The following is a 21,746-nucleotide window of genomic DNA, read 5'->3' on the forward strand; positions in this document are numbered from 1 at the left end:
ATCACAGTACACACCATCACACACTGCTTGCCCCCTTTAATAAAGAATATCTGTCACCAGCCCATCAAAGTACCTTTCACCAGACCATCAGAGTACCTATCACCAGCCCGAGCATCCGTGTACCTGTCCCCAGCCCATCAGAGTACCCAAGTACCTGTCACAACCCCTCAGAGTAACCTTGTACCTGTCACCAGCTCATCAGAATACCTTAGTACCTGTCACCAGTCCATCAGAGTACCCAAGTACCTGTCACCAGATCATCAGAGTACCCAAGTACCTGTCACCAGATCATCAGAGTACCCAAGTACCTGTCACCAGATCATCAGAGTACCCAAGTACCTGTCACCAGATCATCAGAGTACCCAAGTACCTGTCACCAGATCATCAGAGTACCCAAGTACCTGTCACCAGATCATCAGAGTACCCAAGTACCTGTCACCAGATCATCAGAGTACCCGAGTACCTGTCCCCAGTCCATCAGAGTACCCGAGTACCTGTCATCAGTCCATCAGTGTACCTTCATAAGCCCATCAGAGTACCCAAGTACCTATCTGCAGACCATCAGAGTACCCGAGTACCTGTCGCCAGCCCATCAGAGTACCTAAGTACCTATCTAGGTACAGTGTATAAGGGTGTCTGAGCATGAGGACCAAGCAGACAGTAGCTCTAGAGAGGCAAGGGTCCAATGATATATATCCAACACTGAAGGCTGCACTCAGAAAAGAGGAGCAAACTCTGAAATTTCTCATTAAAAATAAAAAGGAAAAGAAGATTTTCTCATTAAAGATAAAGTGGGAAAATTTAGCAGAGATCTCAAAGAATATAGTAATAATAGAATTTTCTCATGGAAACGTAGATCCACCAATGATCTTCCATCACTTATGGATATTAAACAATATGTTGTCCAGGTCCATCAGCAAACAGATTTGGCACAAAAGAAAAAATATCTTTGATGCCACATATACACAAAAAAAAAAAAAAAAAAAAAAATATATAAAAAGCATAGTAAAGAGGAAATATATAAAAAGCATAGTAAAGAGTCCCCTGATGCGGACTCTTATCCTAAGTCAAAACAGGCAGCTCTTTTACCTCCCATCTCAACAGTGCATACAAAATCCACATCCTGTCCAACAGTTATGCCTTCTACGTGTATCAATGGAGATACTGAGATCCATGATCTTACCGCATATATGCCTACCACCTCTGCGGATATGACGCCACCTTGTCTATCAGTTTCCTTTGGCTCTAACTCTCTTCTTGTGACACCTCCTGCTATTGCTCATTCTTCTGATTCCCTCGGAAAAGACCTCTAAAATGAAAGCATGAAGGAGAGGTTGCCGAGGTAGAGGAGGTAGACCCAGGCTTGGATCCCAGAAAAAAGAGAGTGCTATAAAAATCTTTAATCTCTTCACTCATCTTTTAACCAATGATGACATGTCCCTACTTCAAGGCCTTAATTTTGCACCTTCTGCCCAGCCTAATCCTTTTCAAGGATTTAAATAAACGTGTACGTCGTCTTACTCTTAAAAGATTTTATAACATCCAATCTATGAAACATAATCATCCTCAGGCTATTATTCCTGTTGCCTCCTCTAGTGGTGATACTGTAACCCATAGTGATCTAGGCTGCCTTGCTCTCTTAGAATTATATGCTCATAATACAGAATCTAGTAGTCAGCATAATATTTCTTCTTTTCCTTTTGAAGGTTCTGAGACTGACCAAATTCTTTATAACCAGAATCTTATGACCTCTCCACCTATTGAAAATACGAACTTTAGACCAACATCTGTGTTGTATCCTACTCAGTCTAAAGGCTCCTGCATTGATGTTTTTTTTTTTATCGTATTGTATATGCAGAAATGCAGGATATGTGTAATTAAACCAAAACTAGAAATAAGACCTGTCACAATCGTTTGCATTCTGAAAAGAAAGCTTTAGACGCTCTAACCAATAATTTCGACCTAGTTATAAAAAATGCTGACAAGGGAGGAGGTATAGTGGTTCAAAATAGAGTTGACTATGTCAGTGAAGCTATTTGACTCCTCTCAGATACTAATACATATGAAAAATTAAAAACTGATCCATTGCCCCGCTTTGTCTTGGAGGCCACTGCTCTTGTTAAAAATGCACTCAGTGACCATATTATTACCCAACAAGAAGCTTCTTTTTTGGTTAAGGCAGTCCATTTTACCCCATACTTTTACCACCTGCCTAAGGTACATAAGAGTTTGGTTGACCCTCCTGGACAGCCATGGGAGGTATCACTAGTGGCTTTTCACAATATGTCGACCAGTTTCTCCAGCCACTTGCTCAATCTCTCCAGTCATACATTAGTGACGCTACTCACCTGCTGGAATTATCCTCCTCCTACTCTTGGGAGCCCAGTTATCTCTGGGTCTCCTTAGTAGTGATGGACGAACTTCCGACGGGACATTTCGCGAACGCGGCCGATAGTTCGCGAACCGTAATGTTCACATCGGGCCCCATTGACTTCAATGGGAGGCAAACTTTGCAAACCTACAGGTCAAATTTGCAGCCACAAAATAATTACTAGCCGTGCAAACATAGTCCCACCACATGGCCAATGACATAACACATGTATGAGGTGAATCTGGGATCGACAACTACAAGCATTCTTTTTTTATATGTGAAATTGTTGTGACAATTCAGGACTGTGGAGTGCATGAAGGCAATGGAGGAGAGGGAAGGTCAGGGTAGGCAAAGAAGAGGGTGCAGGAGATGATCACCAGCAGCGTGACATACAGCAATGACACCAGCACCGTGATATACAGCACTGACACCAGCACCGTGATATACAGCACTGACATCAGCAGCGTGACATACAGCAATGACACCTGCACCGTGATAGAGTGATCTGACACCAGCTGCGTGATAGAGAGCACTGACATCAGCAGCGTGACCTAAAGCAATGACACCTGTACCATGATAGAGTGATCTGACACCAGCACCGTGATAGAGAGCACTGACATCAGCAGTGTGACATACAGCAATGACACCTGCACCGTGATAGAGTGATCTGACACCAGCACCGTGATAGAGAGCACTGACATCAGCAGCGTGACATAAAGCACTGACACCAGCACCGTGATATACAGCACTGACAGCAGCACCGTGATAGAGAGCACTGACATCAGCAGCGTGACATACAGCATTGACACCTGCACCGTGATAGAGTGATCTGACACCAGCACCATGATAGAGAGCACTGACATCAGCAGCGTGACATAAAGCACTGACACCAGCACCGTGATATACAGCACTGACACCAGCACTGTGATATACAGCACTGACACCTGCACCGTAAGCAGCCCCAGGAGGAAGTCAGCATAGCACAGGGATGGTGGGAGCCCCTCATAATGAGCATAGCACAGGGATGGTGGGAGCCCCTCATAATATGCACAGCAGAGGTACAGCCCCAGGAGGAAGTCAGCACAGCACATGGATGGTGGGAGCCCCTCATAATAAGCAGCCCCAGGAGGAAGTCAGCACAGCACAGGGATGGTGAACTTTACAAACCTACAGGTCATATTTGCAGCCACAAAATAATTACTAGCTGTGCACACATAGTCCCACCACATGGCCACTGACATAACACATATATGAGGTGAATCTGGGATCGACAACTACAAGTATTCTTTTATTATATGTGAAATGCTGACACCTGCACCGTGATAGAGTGATCTGACACCTGCACCGTGATAGAGTGATCTGACACCTGCACCGTGATAGAGTGATCTGACACCAGCACCATAATAGAGAGCACTGACATCAGCAGCGTGACATAAAGCACTGACACCAGCACCGTGATATACCAGTCCTTAAGGATTAGCAGACTGTACCTCACCCAACCCTATGTACTGTAGTACCCTATACCTTACCAGTCCTTATAAGGACCTTTGTGGAACTAGTAGGTTGTGAATGATTAGCAGACTGTACCTCAGTCCCTATACTGATAAAGGACTGCTGCAGCAGTAGGGCAGCAGTCAGCAGTAGTGCACCTCAGCCCTATATATTGTGGACCTATACCAGTCCTTAAGGAATAGCAGACTGTACCTCACTCAACCCTATGTACTGTAGTACCCTAGACCTTACCAGTCCTTATAAGGACCTTTGTGGAACAATTAGGTTGTGAATGATTAGCAGACTGTACCTCAGTCCCTATACTGATAAAGGACTGCTGCAGCAGTAGGGCAGCAGTCAGCAGTAGTGCACCTCAACCCTATATATTGTGGACCTATACCAGTCCTTAAGGAATAGCAGACTGTACCTCACTCAACCCTATGTACTGTAGTACCCTAGACCTTACCAGTCCTTATAAGGACCTTTGTGGAACAAGTAGGTTGTGAAGGATTAGCAGACTGTACCTCAGTCCCTATACTGATAAAGGACTACTGCAGCAGAAGGGCAGCAGTAGTGCACCTCAACCCTATATAAATTGTGGACCTATACCAGTCCTCAAGGAATAGCAGACTGTACCTCACTCAACCCTATGTACTGTAGTACCCTAGACCTTACCAGTCCTTATAAGGACCTTTGTGGAACTAGTAGGTTGTGAATTATTAGCACATTGAACCTCAGTCCTTTTACTGATAAAGGACTACTGCAGCAGAAGGGCAGCAGTCAGCAGTAGTGCACCTCAACCCTATATAAATTGTTGACCTATACCAGTCCTTAAGGAATAGCAGACTGTACCTCACTCAAACCTATGTACTGTAGTACCCTTGACCTTACCAGTCCTTATAAGGACCTTTGTGGAACAAGTAGGTTGTGAATGATTAGCAGACTGTACCTCAGTCCCTATACTGATAAAGGACTACTGCAGCAGAAGGGCAGCAGTCAAGTATAATATTCTTTCTATATTTGGAAGAAAGAATATTATACGTGTACAAGCCTATTACCATACCAGTCCTGAAAAGAACCTTTGTGGACCTAATAGTAACAGCTACTGATTAAACTGACTGTCCCTCACTGCCTCGCACACAGCTTCCTGCCTGTTCCTATTTAAACTGACAAAACAGAGGCTGCTGGAACAATAACTTGAATAGCACTTGTGTGGACCTAATAGTAACAGCTTATGAATAAACTGACTGTCCCTGCATCACACAGCGTCCTGTCCCTCTCTCTACACTGACAAAAGACAGGCTGCTGCAAAAAATCAGTAGCACAGCAGTGCCTCAAACCTATATCCTGAACTACACAAAACACCTATACCAGTCCTGAAAATAACTTTTGTGGACCAAATAACTAGCGATTTGGGTCACTGCAGTCTCTCCCTGCTCCACACAGCAACCTCTCCCTATAGTGACAGTAGAAAGAATGTAAAATGGCCACCGGATCGGGTCTATTTATAAGTTAGGGGGAATGTCCAAGTGTCCATGTGCTGTAATGTCTCAATTGGCTGTCCTGTACCCCATGATGGATGTGTCATCATAGGTCAAAGTTCTTTTACACAGTAAACACGGAAGTCCGCCGGGCGAACGGCAGCAATAGTCTGCCGATCGGGCGGACCGCAAACAGCCGAAATTTGCCACAAAACGACCGCCGGGCGAACTGTTCGGCCATCCCTACTCCTTAGATGTCAAATCTCTATATACCTTCATACCACACGATGTGGGATTAGGTGCTATACAATCCTTCCTGTGCCAAGACCCCATGCTGAATCCTAGACAAGCCTCCATTATTGTTGAGGCTACCTCTCTTTGTCTCACCCATAACTATTTCTTATTCGATAATGATTTTTTCTTACAGGTAAATTGGACAGCTATGGGGGCAAATTTTGTGCCCTCATATGCTAACCTTACCATGGGTCAATGGGAATCCTTGCAGATTTGGAAAAATAACCCATTCTCCTCCCACATCGTGTTCTATGGACGATATATAGATGATGTGATCATCATCTGGGATGGTGATGCTTCCCTAATCCCGGAGTTTGTCGCTCATTGTAATAATAACAGTATGGATTTACAGTTTACTTCTGCCATGGATAAAGAAAGGTTAGCCTTTGTTGACTTAGAATTGTTTTTTGTTGGTAAGGAAATCCATGCCAAGAATTTCACTAAACCTATGGCAGGAAATTCCTTCCTTCATTACAAAAGCTGCCATTGTCCCCAATGGCTAAATAACATACTCAAGAGCCAGTTTTGCAGACTTAAAAAGAACTGTACTAGGAATAGTGATTATGACAATCAAGGTAAGACTGAAAGAAAAATTCCTTGATAAAGGGTTCCCAGCTGATCTTGTGGAAACAGCATGTCTCCAATATAAAAATACTAAATCTCCTTCTGTCCATGGTGATAAAAATGATAGAAATAAAAAGATAAATAATAAAAATAACAAAGATAAAAACGATCTGCTTTTTATTACCCAGTTCTATTTTCACTATAGACAAATGGAGACATTGGTCTCTGCTGCTTCAGGATGTTTTACCCCACAAACCAAAGTTTGAGTATAGAAAAGCACCAAACATTAAAAGTAAGGTGGCACCAAGTAAACTAAAGAAAAAACCTCTCCCTTTGGGTCACTCTATTCCTAAGTTTTTAGCTATCTCTGGCATGTATCAATGCTGCAAACCTCTGTGTTAAACTTGTCGCTTCGTGAGGCATGGCCAGAAGGACTTTTGTGTGAAAGGCAAGATATACCCCATAAAGGGTTTTCATACATGCTCCTCTGACCATGTGGTGTATTGCCTGACATGTCCCTGCAGGCTTTTTTATGTGGGGCAAACCATTCGGCTGTTTCATAAGTGTTTTGGCGAAAATCAACGTTTCATCACTGATGGTTTGGACGTCCATAGTGTCCCTAGGCATTTCCTCAGTCACCATGGAAAATCTACATATAGCCTTAGGGTCTGGGTTATTGAGGCAATGCCTGGAGACCTTCCCCCAGCTGAGCGTTTCAGAAGACTCTGCCATAGAGAAATGTTTTGGATTTTCTCTTTAAATGTATTGGCCCTTGAAGGGTTGAACGAGGATTTTCAAATCAGTGCTATTCTCTTGCTCCTCCGTCTACCCCCCCCCGTTTAGCAATATAATGGTCTTTTCTTTTTGCCAGTGTTTTGTCTGTGTCTTTGTGAAATATTTACATTTTTCCCATACATATATGCATGTCATGTCATGAGGATACATGTATGTGTGCGCTTTAGAGATCGTGTGCACGTGGTTTGCATGTTCCTTTTTGGGATGTACACAAATGTGCATACGCTCACACACATTGTTTTTTCCTGTTTTTTGTGGCTGGGATATGCCTTCTCTACCCTTCCTCACCTATTAGTATGTTTTTTTATATTTTATTTTAATTCTTAATACTAATCATTTTAATTTAAAAAAAAAATCAGTTTTATTTTTATTTTATTTTTATTTATTATTTTTTATTATTATTATTATTATTATTATTATTTTTATTGGTATACCCAATATTATATATCTTCCAGAGAATGTTTCTCATTATTATTATATTGATTATCACTTCCTGTCCTTGTTTGTGTACGTTCATGTCCCCACCTATGTTCCCGCCCAAGATAGTATATGTTTACCTGTGTGTATACTTTCAGTCATTAGGTTGCAAAAGGAACTTACTATGTTCCGAAATGCATCCCTTACTTATGAATATATCCGGTTCATGCTGACTCCCGTCTCTCACTGCTGACATCCCTTCTGGGATCTCTGTCCATCATGAACTCTGTGTGTGTACCCATGCATCAGCTTATCGGTAGCGCTATGTTTTTGGTACAGCACAGGACACAATTGTGAGAGTCTTCACATGCCCATTATCAATGACTACATGCTTTTTATTTCGCCAAATTTTGTAAGTGTTTTTAATCTTGTTTGGGGAAATAAATAGCTACTAATTTTGCACTTAGAGGCACCTCTCTCTCCTGTCTTACCCTGAGTACCTATCTGCAGACCATCAGAGTACCTGAGTTCCTGTCACCAGTCCATCATAGTACCCGAATACCTGTCACCAGTCCATCAGAGTATGCAAAATTTGAACAAAACTCTGGATAGCCGCACTCCGGATTGAGTAAAAAGTAAAGTGCCTTTATTTCTTCAAATGCAAGTGCAAAATTCCATTGAACAACACATTACAGCAAAGGGGAACACGCTACAAACAACGCTTACTCATAGCTGACTTTTGTTCTGAATAAAAAACAAATATATACCATTCAAGTGTAGACACACAATGGTGAAATCAAAAGTAAAACCATGACAGCTGGTTAGCTATCATCGTAGAGTCTCCACACATGCATTCCACACCCAGTTGTTAATTGATAAGAATGACTGGGGAAAAAAGGGTGAAAATATCTGTGTGGTGAAAAGTGATGAAATGAGTTTAAAACGAAATGTGAATATACAAAAATGTGTGGGTAAAAGTGACAGTGTGTGAAAATAAAAGAAAATATATATGTAAATGTATGTATATAAATACATTGATACAAGTATAATTCAATATAATGGTAATTGTGCATTTGTGCAAAGTGAACTGTAAGTGCATAAGAAAGAGAAAGGTGAATGAATGTTATACAATTTAGAATCAAAAGGAACAGTGTTAATTATTTATATATTGATTCAAATGTTTAGAGGGAACTGTGGTCTAAGAGTGACATGAATAAACATGCACTGAACAAAACCACATTGATTTAATGGCAATATTTGTGTGGACTGTCAAAAAATAAATGTAAAAAACCAGTGTAAAACCATATAATTGATAGCATTGTTCAGATGACAAGTAGTTCGCATGCGTGGAGAACCCAGGACTCAGAACAAACCATAGCCGCCAAACATTTATAAAATTGTACATGCACCAACCGATCTCATACTTTTGTCAGTGTATAGATAAATACTGATATTTAAATGATACATCGATCAATACATGATCAAACTACCATCATGTTTTCAAAAAATGTTAAATGAGTTAAAGATGAAGTGGAAAAATAGAAAGGGAGGATGACCCCGCACCATCCACGCAGATCGCCCATATAAAAGCCGATGACCTGCATGGACAATGCAAAGGCATCTGTAATGCAATGACTGTGACAGGTGTATGGACACCGTCCATTCCATATAAGATAGTGATATATAATCGCAGTGTGTGTGAATTCACTCGAACATTATTTATAGATTATATGTATATAGAAGGTGTCACACTGCAATGCTATAAGATATCTCTTTTGCTCCAAGTTTAATAGGCACCTCACTAGATTGTGTACAATATAATATATATGGGCTTACCTATATCTGAACTGTGTTAAAAGCTGTCCTCACAGAAAAGATGTTTCTGAATCTGTGCATTTGTCGGATGTAAGATGTACTGTGTGTGGGCCGGTCTTCTCTCTGAAAAAGATAAAAACTCTTTCATTCCTGAGAATCCAATCATGCCTGTTTTTCACTATCTTCCTAAGGTCCACAAGGGGTTAAATCCCCTTCTGGGTTTGCCGATAGTGGCAGGAATAGGCTCTCTCAACGAACGATTGGGAGAGTGGGTGGATAATTTACTCCAACCTTTAGTTCTTAATCTACCAGGATATCTCAGGGACACTGGTCACTTGCTAGGTAAATTACAGAACTTAAAGTGGCACTCCACACACAGATGGATTAGCTGTGATGTCACTAGTCTGTACTCCAGCATTCCACATCAGTTAGGTTTAAGAGCAGCAGCTAATTTTTTACAAGCATCCGGTAGTTTCTCTTTAGCACTCCAAGAGTTCATATTGTCATCCTTAGAATACTTGCTTACACATAATTTTTTCATGTTTGACAGGGCCTATTATCTCTAGAGATGCGGGGCCTCCATGGGAGCGAAATTTTCGCCATCACTAGCCAACCTCTACATGGGTTGGTGGGAGAGGTCCCGCATCTTTGGACATGATAGCCCCCGCCGTAAAGACACTATATTTTTTGGGCGCTTTATAGATGATCTGCTATTTATTTCATCTGATGAGTGCGTCAGTCTAGAAGAATGGCTTACTTATTTCAATGATAACAATCTAAATTTACAATTCACTGGAATTTTGAAAAAGAGCACTATAGAATTCCTAGATGTCAATCTGACTGGTTCAGGGGAAGATATAGTCACTGGCCTACATAGAAAATCAACTGCAGGCAACACGCTTTTAAGAGCAGACTCAGCCCATCCTAGTCACACCATTAGAGGGATACCATATGGACAATTTTTGAGGTTGAGGCGTCTATGCAGCACACCCGAAACATTCCAGGTGGAAGCCAGTGAGATGGCCAATAGATTTAAGGAAAGGGGATATACACCTGCTAACATACAAAAAGCCCTAGTCTCAGCTAGCACCATTCTAAGGGATACATTGTTGCAGAATAAACATTCCTCTAATAGAAATAGCAACAAAAGTAATCTTTCCTTTTTAGAGACAAATATTCCTGTGTTTTCCACATCCTACAGCTCGGAATTCACCGACATAAGAAAAATATCTTCCCATTCTATTCAATGATTCTGCATACAATCAAATCCTTTCCAGAGGCATAAAAACGTTTTCTCGTAGAGCACCTACTTTAGGACATACTTTATCTCCTAGCCTATTCACAACGAGCAAATCTGATCAACATTGGCTAAAATTCACAGGCAATTTCAAATGTGGTGGAACAGGCTGGGCTTACTGCTGCCAATTATATGAGAGGCACACAAATCACTTCTTGCGCCAACAACAAAACTGCTAATATCAGATTTTTTATAAACTGCAAAAAAAAATCCACTAATGTGGCTAAACACTGGAACACTGTACATCAGAAGGATGTTTCAAATTTGTTCATACAGGGTATTGAGAAAGTGGTGGCCCCCAAGCGGGGAGGCGACAGATTTCTCATACTCTGTAAACGGGAGGTTTTTTGGATATTTTTTCTAGAAACCAGAATCCCGACAGGGTTAAATTTTGATTGGGATGTTTCATATTACTATGATTAAGAAATCTTTTGAAAGATTGGAGTTCCCCTTTACAATCAAGATTACCCTAATCCTACGAAATCTTCATTGATGTACTAGAATTGCAGTTTTATCCTCTATTCTTTATCATCTTTTTTCATCTATCCTAAAATTAACATTCAATGTTATAACAGTCACAGGTCCGTTCATACTAATCCTTTTTATGAGGATGACACATAAGATTAAAATAGTCAGAGATTCGCTTTACATCCAAGTTTTCAAAATATTCATGCGGATGCATGAAGCTCTACATATGTGTGAGCTATTCAGATGTTCAAAGCGTGTGGCAATGGGACATGTTTCCCTATATCCAATAATACCATTGAGGGAGGATTCTCCCTAGTTTATGAATACAATTCACACATAGGTATTTTCGGATATAGCACACTCTACATTGGATAGTTTCACAGATATGGGATATATATTTTTTGTGTACATACAGTCTGCTGACATGATCTAGATGTTGGTGAATTTATGCACACCGCACTGCATATTTGATGGTGTGCATAGTTCATGGACGTAGTCCACACACAGTACATCTTACATCCGACAATTGCACAGATTCAGAAACATCTTTTCTGTGAGGACAGCTTTTAACACAGTTCACATATAGGTAAGCCCATATATATTATGTTGTACACAATCTAGTGAGGTGTCTATTAAACTTGGAGCAAAAGAGATATCTTATAGCATTGCAGTGTGACACCTTCTGTATACATATAATCTATAAATAATGTTCGAGTGAATTCACACACACTGCGATTATATATCACTATCTTATGTGGAATGGACGGTGTCCATACACCTGTCACAGTCATTGCATTACAGATGCCTTTGCATTGTCCATGCAGGTCATCGGCTTTTATATGGGCGATCTGTGTGGATGGTGCAGGGTCATCATTGTTTGGGGGGGGGGGGGGGGGGTCATCCTCCCTTTCTATTTTTCCACTTCATCTTTAACTCATTAATCATAATGTTAATGGAACACTTAAGTTATGGTCGACCATCAAGAGTACATGCCTCATTTAGGTGCATTTATTGTTTTATGCATTTTATTGAGGCTTCAAGACTCACTTTATTGTCCGTGAGGGTTCTCAAAGCTTTTTGTTCTCTTTTTTTGTTTTTTTGTTTTGTTTTATTTTATATCAACAATTTTATATGCAATATGTGTTTTTCATTTTTTGAAAACATGATGGTAGTTGTGAACATAATTTTATGATCATGTATTGATCGATGTATCATTTAAATATCAGTATTTATCTATACACCGACAAAAGTATGAGATCGGTTGGTGCATGTACAATTTTATAAATGTTTGGCGGCTATGGTTTGTTCTGAGTCCTGGGTTCTCCACGCATGCGAACTACTTGTCATCTGAACAATGCTATCAATTATATGGTTTTACACTGGTTTTTTACATTTATTTTTTGACAGTCCACACAAATATTGCCATTAAATCGATGTGGTTTTGTTCAGTGCATGTTTATTCATGTCACTCTTAGACCACAGTTCCCTCTAAACATTTGAATCAATATATAAATAATTAACACTGTTCCTTTTGATTCTAAATTGTATAACATTCATTCACCTTTCTCTTTCTTATGCACTTACAGTTCACTTTGCACAAATGCACAATTACCATTATATTGAATTATACTTGTATCAATGTATTTATACACATACATTTACATATATATATTCTTTTATTTTCACACACTGTCACTTTTACCCACACATTTTTGTATATTCACATTTCGTTTTAAACTCATTTAATCACTTTTCACCACACAGATATTTTCACCCTTTTTTCCCCAGTCATTCTTATCAATTAACAACTGGGTGTGGAATGCATGTGTGGAGAATCTACGATGATAGCTAACCAGCTGTCATGGTTTTACTTTTGATTTCACCATTGTGTGTCTACACTTGAATGGTATATATTTGTTTTTTATTCAGAACAAAAGTCAGCTATGAGTAAGCGCTGTTTGTAACGTGAAACGCGTCAGCAACCTTGTTCTATTTTTTTGTTCCTCTTTGCTGTGATGTGTTGTTCAATGAAATTTTGCACTTGCATTTGAAGAAATAAAGGCACTTTACTTTTTACTCAATCCGGAGTGCGGCTATCCAGAGTTTTGTTCAAATTTTGCACACTTGGCTCATGCAATCAGCCTGCACCTGGAACCCCTACCTACCTGGAGAGCTAGAAGCCTGTCAGTGGATTGACCTGGAGCAGTGAAATTTCTGTTAGTCCATCAGAGTACCCGAGTACCTGTCTCCAGCTCATCAGAATACCCGAGTACCTGTCACCAGTCCATCAGAGTACCCGAGTACCTGTCAACAGTCCATCAGAGTAACCGAGTACCTGTCACCAACCCATGAGAGTACCTGAATACCTATCTGCAGCCCATCAGATTACCCGAGTACCTGTCTGCAGCCCATCAGATTACTCGAGTACTTGTCTCCAGCCCATAAGAGTACCCGAGTATCTATCTGCAGCCCATGTCTTATAGAATATATCTTGGGATGTTTGCTTTCCAAAATTGAGTCATTTTGTGAGTATTTCCTCTATCCTGATGCTCCAGGACCTTCAAAAATGTGATAGGTGGGAATGCAATTAGATGTGTAATTTATGCTCCTAGAACGCCTGATGGTGCTCCCTGAATGTTGGGCCTCTGTATGTGGCAAGGCTGTGTAAAAGGCTCAGACATGTGGTATCACCATACTCGGGACAAGTAGCAGAATGTATTTTAGGGTGTAATTTTTGCTATGTACATGCTATGTGTTAGAAATATCTTGTAAATTGAATATGTTTTCATTTTTTTTCCACATTTTTCAAAAACTTGTGGAAAAACAAATGACAAGTTCAAAAGATACATAATGCATCATAAAATATATATTGGGGTGTTTTCTTTCCAAAATGGGGTCATTTTGTGGGTAATTCCATTGTCCTGGTGCTCCAGGACCTTCAAAAGTGTAATAGGTCATTAGGACATTTTATGTGTAATTTATGCTCCTAAAAAGCCTGACGGTGCTCCCTGCATGTTGAACCTCTCTCTGTGGCCAGGCTGTGAAAAAGTCTCACACATGTGGTATTGGCATTCTTGGGTGGAGTAGCAGAATTCATTTAAGGATGTAATTGTAAGTATGCATATGCTGTGTGTGTGAGAAGTAACTTGTTATTTTGACATGTCTTTAAAAGGAAAAAAAAAATCGTAATTTTCACAAGAATTGTGGGAAAAAATTACTTCAAAAAGTTGCCATGCCTCTTACTAAATACCTAAATACCTTGGACTATCTATTTTTCAAAAAGGGGTCATTTGGGGGGTATTTGTATTGTCCTGACATTTCAGGGCCTCAAGAAATGAGATAGGCAGCCAGTGCATAAGATGTGATCGATTTTCATTGATTGCCACCATAGCTTGTAGACTCTATAACTTTCACGCAGACTAAATAATATCCACTAATTTGAGTTATTTTCACCAAATATATATAGCAGTATATATTGTGTCCCAAATTTATGAACAAAAATGACTTATTTGCAAAATTGTATCATAGAAACGAAAAAAAAAAATGTTTTTTTTCAAAATATTTTTCTAAATTTTTTCACGTATGTTGCAAAAATAAAAAACCCAGAGGTGATTAAATACCACAAAAAAGCTTTATTTGTGTGAAAAAAATGATAAAAATATTTTTTTGGGTACAGTGTTGCATCACTGAGTAATTGGCATTCAAAGCGCAAGAGCACTAAAAGCTAAAAATTTGTCTGGGCAGGAAGGAGGTATAAGTGCCCTGTATTGAAGTGGTTAAAATAATTTTTCATTTTTATTGTTGCACTTTAAGCATATTTAAAAACACTGCTCCTGAAAAAATATCCAGACCCCCATTCCCCTTTTATTGGCAATTAATTGCATACAAGCCTTCGAAATAGGCACTTTTGATTTTTACCTGTTTGGTTCCCATAAACTTCAATGGGGTTTACTTTTGGGGTTAGAACATTTCCCCTGATCGAGAGTCCTGCTGCAAACTGAACAGGGGGGTGTTCAGCCCATCTCTAGTCACCTGTACAGTATTTTTACATTGCTATCATATCCCCTCCCAAGTGTCTCCTCTCCAGAGAGAATAAGTTCAATATTTGTAGTCTTTCTCCATAGCCAAGATCCTCTAGTCTCTTTTTTAGCTGTGTTGCCCTTCTCTCCAGTTCCAGTACTTCCCTCCTGAGGGCTGGTGCCCAGAACTGAATGGCATACTCAAGATGTGGCCGAACCAGAGTCTTGTAGAGTGGGAGAATTATTGTTTTATCTCTGGAGTGAATCCCCTTTTTAATGCATGCCAATATTCTGTTGGCTTTGCTTGCAGCAGCTTGGCATTGCATGCAATTGCTGAGCCTGTCATCTACTAGGAACCCCAGGTCATTTTCCATCCTAGATTCCCCAGGGGTTCTCCCCCTAGTGATTAACTTGTGTTCATATTTTTAGCACCCAAATGTATTACTTTACACTTTTCAACATTAAACCTCATTTGCCATGTAGTTGCCCACCAAATTATTTTGTTTAGGTCTTCTTGTAGGGTTTCCACATCCTGCTCTGAGTTTATTGCCCTGTTTAGCTTTGTATCATCAAATATTGAGATTGAGCCGTTTATCCCATCCTTTATACTGTGTCAGCTTGGGGCAGGGTTAAGAGGGGGTTAATTGAAGAAGGCAAGTACTTCAGGCCTGCTTATTATCAGGTTTGCTGAAAGTGTCAGGGTGGAGTTGTTCAGTAGGAGAGAAAGACACAGCAGCACGCTGTGTGGAAACGTCCATTGCTGGAAGGTATACCTGCTGGGTGAGCTTAAACCACAAAAAGACTTTAGCTGTGTTTGGAGTAGGGATGAGCTTCGAGTTCGAGTCGAACTCATGTTCTACTCGAACATTGCCTGTTCGCCTGTTCAGCGAACAATGAACAATTTGGGCTGTTCGCAGCAAATTCGAAAAGCCGGAACACCCAATACAAGTCTATGGGAGAAATATAAAGTGCTAATTTTAAAGGGTAATATGCAGGTTACTGTCCTAAAAAGTGTTTGGGGACCCGGGTCCTGCCCCAGGGGACATGGATCAATGCAAAAAAAAGTTTTAAAAACGGCCGTTTTTTCAGGAGCAGTGATTTTAATAATGATTAAAGTGAAACAATAAAAGTGTAATATTCCTTTAAATTTCGTAGCTGGGGGTATCTATAGTATGCCTGTGAAGGGGCGCATGTTTCTGGTGCTTAGAACTGTCCCTGCACAAAGTGTCATTTGTGCAGGAAAAAAAGTATTTTAAAATCACTTGCGGCTATTGTCGGGTCCCGTAATACAGAGAACACTCAATGAGTGTTCACTGCATTAGCCGACAATTCATTCATTGATAAAAAAATAAAATAATTTAAAAAAAAAGCGTGGGGGTTCCCCTAAATTCAATTACCAGGCCCTTCAGGTCTGACATGGATATTAAGGGGAACCCCGTGTCAAATTTAAAAAAAAAATTGATGTGGGGGTCCCCCTAAATATCCAGAACCAGACCCTTCAGGTCTGATATGGATATTAAGGGGAACCCCGCATCAAATTAAAAAAAAATTGACGTGGGGTCCCCCTAAAAATCCATATCAGACCCTTTATCCGAGCACGCAACCTGGCAGGCCGCAGGAAAAGAGGGGGGGACGAGAGAGCGGCCCCCCCTCCCTCCTGAACCGTGAGGTGGTACTGATGAGGGGGCACTAATATGCTGCACTTATGGGCACTGATATGTGGGACTGAGGTGCACTGATAGGTGGCACTGATGGGCACTAATAGGCAACACTGATGGGCACAGATAGGCAGCTATGGCGGGCACTGGGCACTGATAGGTGACACGGATAGGCGGTAGATATGTGCACTGATGGGTGGCACTGATGGGCGACACTGATGGGCACTGATGGACAGTAGTGATGGAAATTGATAGGCGGCACTGATTGCCAATACTGACTGGCATGGCTAATGGGCACTGATTGGTGGCACTTGTGGGCAGTGGTGGGCACTGTATGCTGGCATTGGTGGGCACTGTATTGACACTATTTTTTTTTTATTGTAATCAGGGCACTGATGATCAGTGCCCTGATTACATTCCTACATGTCCCCCTGTGAGGAGATGCTGCTGATCGGCTCTCCTCTCCTCACACTCTGTCAGTGTGAGGCGAGGAGAGCCGATTACTGGCATATGACGCCACGTTGCATGCCCGCGAGTGTTGCCGCTCTGGGATGCCATCGTATGACGGCATCCCAGAAGAAAAACTGCACCGCCCCACCGTCATTTGACGGTGGGCTGGCAGTAAGCAGTTAAGGACCCTCGGGTGTAAGCCATCTGGTCCTGGTGACTTATTTGTGTTAAGTTTTTCAAGTCTATTTCTGATATTGTCTTATTGTTAGCCATGAGGGTACATTTTGGGAAATTTTATTACCATTACCGTCTTGGTTACTATATCCCCCTCAGTTGTGAAAACTGAGGAGAAACATGCCTTTAAAATCTTTGCCTTCTCTTTGTCTTTTATAACCATATTCCCTTCATCATCCTTTATGGGATCCATATGCACTGGCCTCACTTTCTTACTGTTTACATATTTAAATAATTTCTTGGGGTTTGATTTACTCCTCTCCTCTACTGGTATGTGCCCTTTGTGGTCTATTTTAGTTGCTCTGATTGCGCTCTTACATTCCTTATTGTATTCTTTATATTGTTGGAATGCTGTTGATGACTCCTCAGCCCTTTCTTTTGCTTTTATAGTATATGTATTTTTAGAGTTCAGCCATCCAGGATTAATTTGAGCTCTTTTGAATGTATTTCCCGTTGGAATGCACTCATGGAGAGGAAGAACGGGGAGATGCTAACGTAAACAAGCATCTCTCTGTTCTGCCTAGCAACAGTGACACTGATCTCTGCTCCCTGTGATTGGAGCAAAGATCAGTGATCTGTAAAACACAGCCACACCCCACCCCCCCCCCCCCCGCAGTTAGCAACATGCCCCCAGGATACACTTATCCCCTGCACTGCCACCTAGTGGTTAACCCCTTCACTGCCAGTGTCATTTACATAGGAATCAGTGCATTTGTATAGCACTGATTGCTGTATAAATGAAAATGGTCCCAAAAATGTGTCAAAAATGTCTGATGTGTCTGCCATAATGTTGCAGTCACAATAAAAAAATCACTGATTGCCGCCATTTAAAAAAAAATAAAATGCCATAAAACGATCCCCTATTTTGTAAACGCTAACCAATCGAACCCTTTTTGTGATTTTTTTTTTTACCAAAAATATGTCGAAGAATACGTATCGGCCTAAATTGAGGAAAAAAAATGTTTTTTTTATATATTTTTGGGAGATATTTATTATAGCAAAAAGTAAAAAATAATGCGTTTTTTTCAAAATTGTCGCTCTTTTTTTTTGTTTATAGCACAAAAAATAAAAACCGCATGGGTGATCAAATACCACCAAAAGAAAGCTCTATTTGTGGGGGAAAAAAGGGCATCAATGTTGTTTAAGAGCCACGTTGTATGACCGCACAATTGTCAGGTAAAGCGATGCAGTGCCGAATCGCAAAAAGTGCTCTGGTCAGGAAGGGGGTAAATTCTTCCGGGGCTGAAGTGGTTAAAGCACTCCCATTTTTCCTCTGTGTTCTTTGTTCCTATGATTTTATCCCATTTAATATAATCTAACAATGAGTGCAGTTTAGGGTAGTTGGCTCTTTTGAAATTCAGTGTACTTGTATTACCCTTGGGTTTCTTATTTCTGTGATTCATACTGAATCAAATTGACCTGTGGTCACTGTTTCCTAGTTTGCCCCGTGTTTATTCATCTGTATTGTTTGTAATCAGTGGGTGTAATAATGTGATATCTCTTAATGGTGCATTCACCAACTGACCCATGAAATTATCCTGCAAGACATTTCGTATAAAGCAAGCCTTAGATGAATGAGTGGTTCCTTCTGCTCAGTCGATTTCTGCATAGTTAAAATTACCAATTATAATGACATTTCCCAGCCTTGCTGCCATTCCAAGCTGTTATAAGAGGTCTGCTTCCCCTCCTCCCTATGGTTAGGGGGCATGTAACATATGCCCACTATTACTTTCTCATTATTTTCCTCCCTTTGGAGCTCCATCCACAAGGATTCCTCCTCTTCCCTTGCGCCATTAGTGATGTCATCCCTTACATTCACTTGCACATCATTTCTGATATACAGGCATACCCTTCCCCCTTTCCTACCCTCCCTATCTCTTTGATCTAGGGAATACCCCTGAATGGTTGCCAGCCAATCATGATTTTTCTACCAATTTGGATTTTTTTCCACCAAAGGTGTGCAGCAGAATAAATTTTGACCAACATTTATGAATACATTTGATTTGATTGGATGTTTTATAACAGAAAATATATATATTTTTTCTTTATTCAACATGAACATCATAAAAAATATTTTTAAATAATGTTTAGGTGTGTTGCCTACAAAGTCCCTCTTCTCTGTGTATTTCCTCACAGGCAAACTGCAAATTGCAGTCTAAAGTGTTTAGATACAACAAAATGTGTTTGCAATTAAATCCTGGCTCTATATACAGTAGAATATAAAAATCTAATCTTGTGTCAATGGGGATTTTATATCACCAAAGACGTGCTGTTTTTCCCACTAACCCATGAATAGCTTGGTGTACGTGGATGCAACCTTTGTTCCCATCAAGGTACCACATCTCTGGAGGTAGTAACCCTCACTGAATAATATTGTAAGTAATTATGTGTGAATAAAAAAGAATCACATTCAAAATGAAATGTTTCAGTTCCTTAACCACTTTCAGACCGGACCATTTTGCTGGTAAATGACCAGAGGTCTTTTTACACTTTGGCACTGCGCTGCTTTAACTGGTAATTGCGCGGTCATGCAATGTTGTACCCAAACAAAATTTGCGTCCTTTTCTTCCCACAAATAGAGCTTTCTTTTGATGGTATTTGATTGCCTCTGCGATTTTTATTTTTTGCGATATAAACGTAAAAAGACCGCAAATTTTGAAAAAAAATGATATTTTCTACTTTTTGTTATTAGAAAAATCCAATAAACTCAATTTTAGTCATACATTTAGGCCAAAATGTATTCAGCCACATGTCTTTGGTAAAAAAAAAGTCAATAATTGTATATTTATTGGTTTGCGCAAAAGTTGTCACATCTACAAACTAAGGTACGTTTTCTGGAATTTACGCAGCTTTTAGTTTACGACTGCCTATCTCATTTCTTGAGGTGCTAAAATGGCAGGGCAGTACAAAACCCCCCCAAATGACCCCATTTTGGAAAGTAGACCCCCTAAGGAAATTGATAAGAGGCATGTTGAGCCCATTGAATATTTAATTTTTTTGCCTCAAGCGATTGAATAATGACAAAAAAAAAATATTTTTTTTTTTTTTACACAAAGTTGTCACTAAATGATATATTGCTCACACATGCTATGGGCGTATGTGAAATGACACCCCAAAATAAATTCTGCTGCTTCTCCTGAGTATGGGGATACCACATATGTGGGACTTTTTGGGAGCCTAGCCGCGTACGGGGCCCCGAAAACCAAGCACCGCCTTCAGGCTTTCTAAGGGCGTAAATTTTTGAGTTCACTTCTCACTACCTATTACAGTTTTGAAGGCCATAAAATGCCAAGATGGCACAAAACCCCCACAAATGACCCCATTTTAGAAAGTAGACACCCCAAGCTATTTGCTGAGAGGCATGTTGAGTTCATGGAATATTTTATATTTTGCTACAAGTTGCGGGAAAATTACAAACTTTTTTTTTTTTTTTTTTTTTTTTCACAAAGTTGTCACTAAATGATATATTGCTCACGCATGCCATGGGCATATGTGAAATGACACCCCAAAATAAATTCTGCTGCTTCTCCTGAGTACGGGGATACCACATATGTGGGACTTTTTGGGAGCCTAGCCGCGTACGGGGCCCCGAAAACCAAGCACCGCCTTCAGGCTTTCTAAGGGCGTAATTTTTTGATTTCACTCCTCACTACCTATTACAGTTTTGAAGGCCATAAAATGCCAAGATGGCACAAAACCCCCACAAATGACCCCATTTTAGAAAGTAGACACCCCAAGCTATTTGCTGAGAGGCATGTTGAGTCCATGGAATATTTTATATTTTGCCACAAGTTGCGGGAAAATTACAAACTTTTTTTTTTTTTTTTTTTTTCACAAAGTTGTCACTAAATGATATATTGCTCACGCATGCCATGGGCATATGTGAAATGACACCCCAAAATAAATTCTGCTGCTTCTCCTGAGTATGGGGATACCACATATGTGGGACTTTTTGGGAGCCTAGCCGCGTACGGGGCCCCGAAAACCAAGCACCGCCTTCAGGCTTTCTAAGGGCGTTACAGTTTTGAAGGCCATAAAATGCCAAGATGGCACAAACCCCCCCCAAATGACCCCATTTTGGAAAGTAGACACCCCTAAATTTAGGGGTACACTAGTGAGACTAGGTAATAAATGGCGGGTGCCCTGAAACTATAAAAAAATAACTAACCAACCAGCGTCACCTGTAACAGTTATATGGTGATCACTGGTGAAAGGGTTAACTAGGGGGCAATTAGGGGGCTTTATGCGGTAGTATATGGGGGTCCCTGGCGCTATAAAAAGCTGCAGCGAACCTAAATACCTACCTGCCTAACTAGCGTCACCTGTGACACTAATACAGCGATCAGAAAAACGATCGCTTATTAGGCTGGGTTCACACTGGAGCGATGCGGG

The 21,746-nt window shown here is 40.5% G+C and overlaps 1 protein-coding gene across 12 annotated transcripts in view; it reads right to left on the reverse strand.

Annotated features, from left to right (window-relative positions):
* The window catches only part of CUNH10orf71 (chromosome unknown C10orf71 homolog), a 1,142,779-nt gene that overhangs the window by 741,024 nt on the left and 380,009 nt on the right, over positions 1-21,746 (reverse strand). For 8 of the 12 annotated variants that reach the window (XM_077454814.1, XM_077454812.1, XM_077454817.1 and 5 more), the window contains one exon: positions 9,250-9,351. The exons of the other annotated variants lie outside the window; for them this stretch is intronic. The gene's annotated coding sequence lies outside the window, so the exon portion shown is untranslated. The remainder of the gene's footprint in view (positions 1-9,249; positions 9,352-21,746) is intronic. 12 annotated transcript variants of the gene reach the window in all.

Source organism: Lithobates pipiens, unplaced genomic scaffold (assembly GCF_037356315.1).
Source record: "Lithobates pipiens isolate NorthernLeopardFrog02 unplaced genomic scaffold, aLitPip1_a1.2 Scaffold_25, whole genome shotgun sequence".
NCBI lineage: Eukaryota > Metazoa > Chordata > Amphibia > Anura > Ranidae > Lithobates > Lithobates pipiens.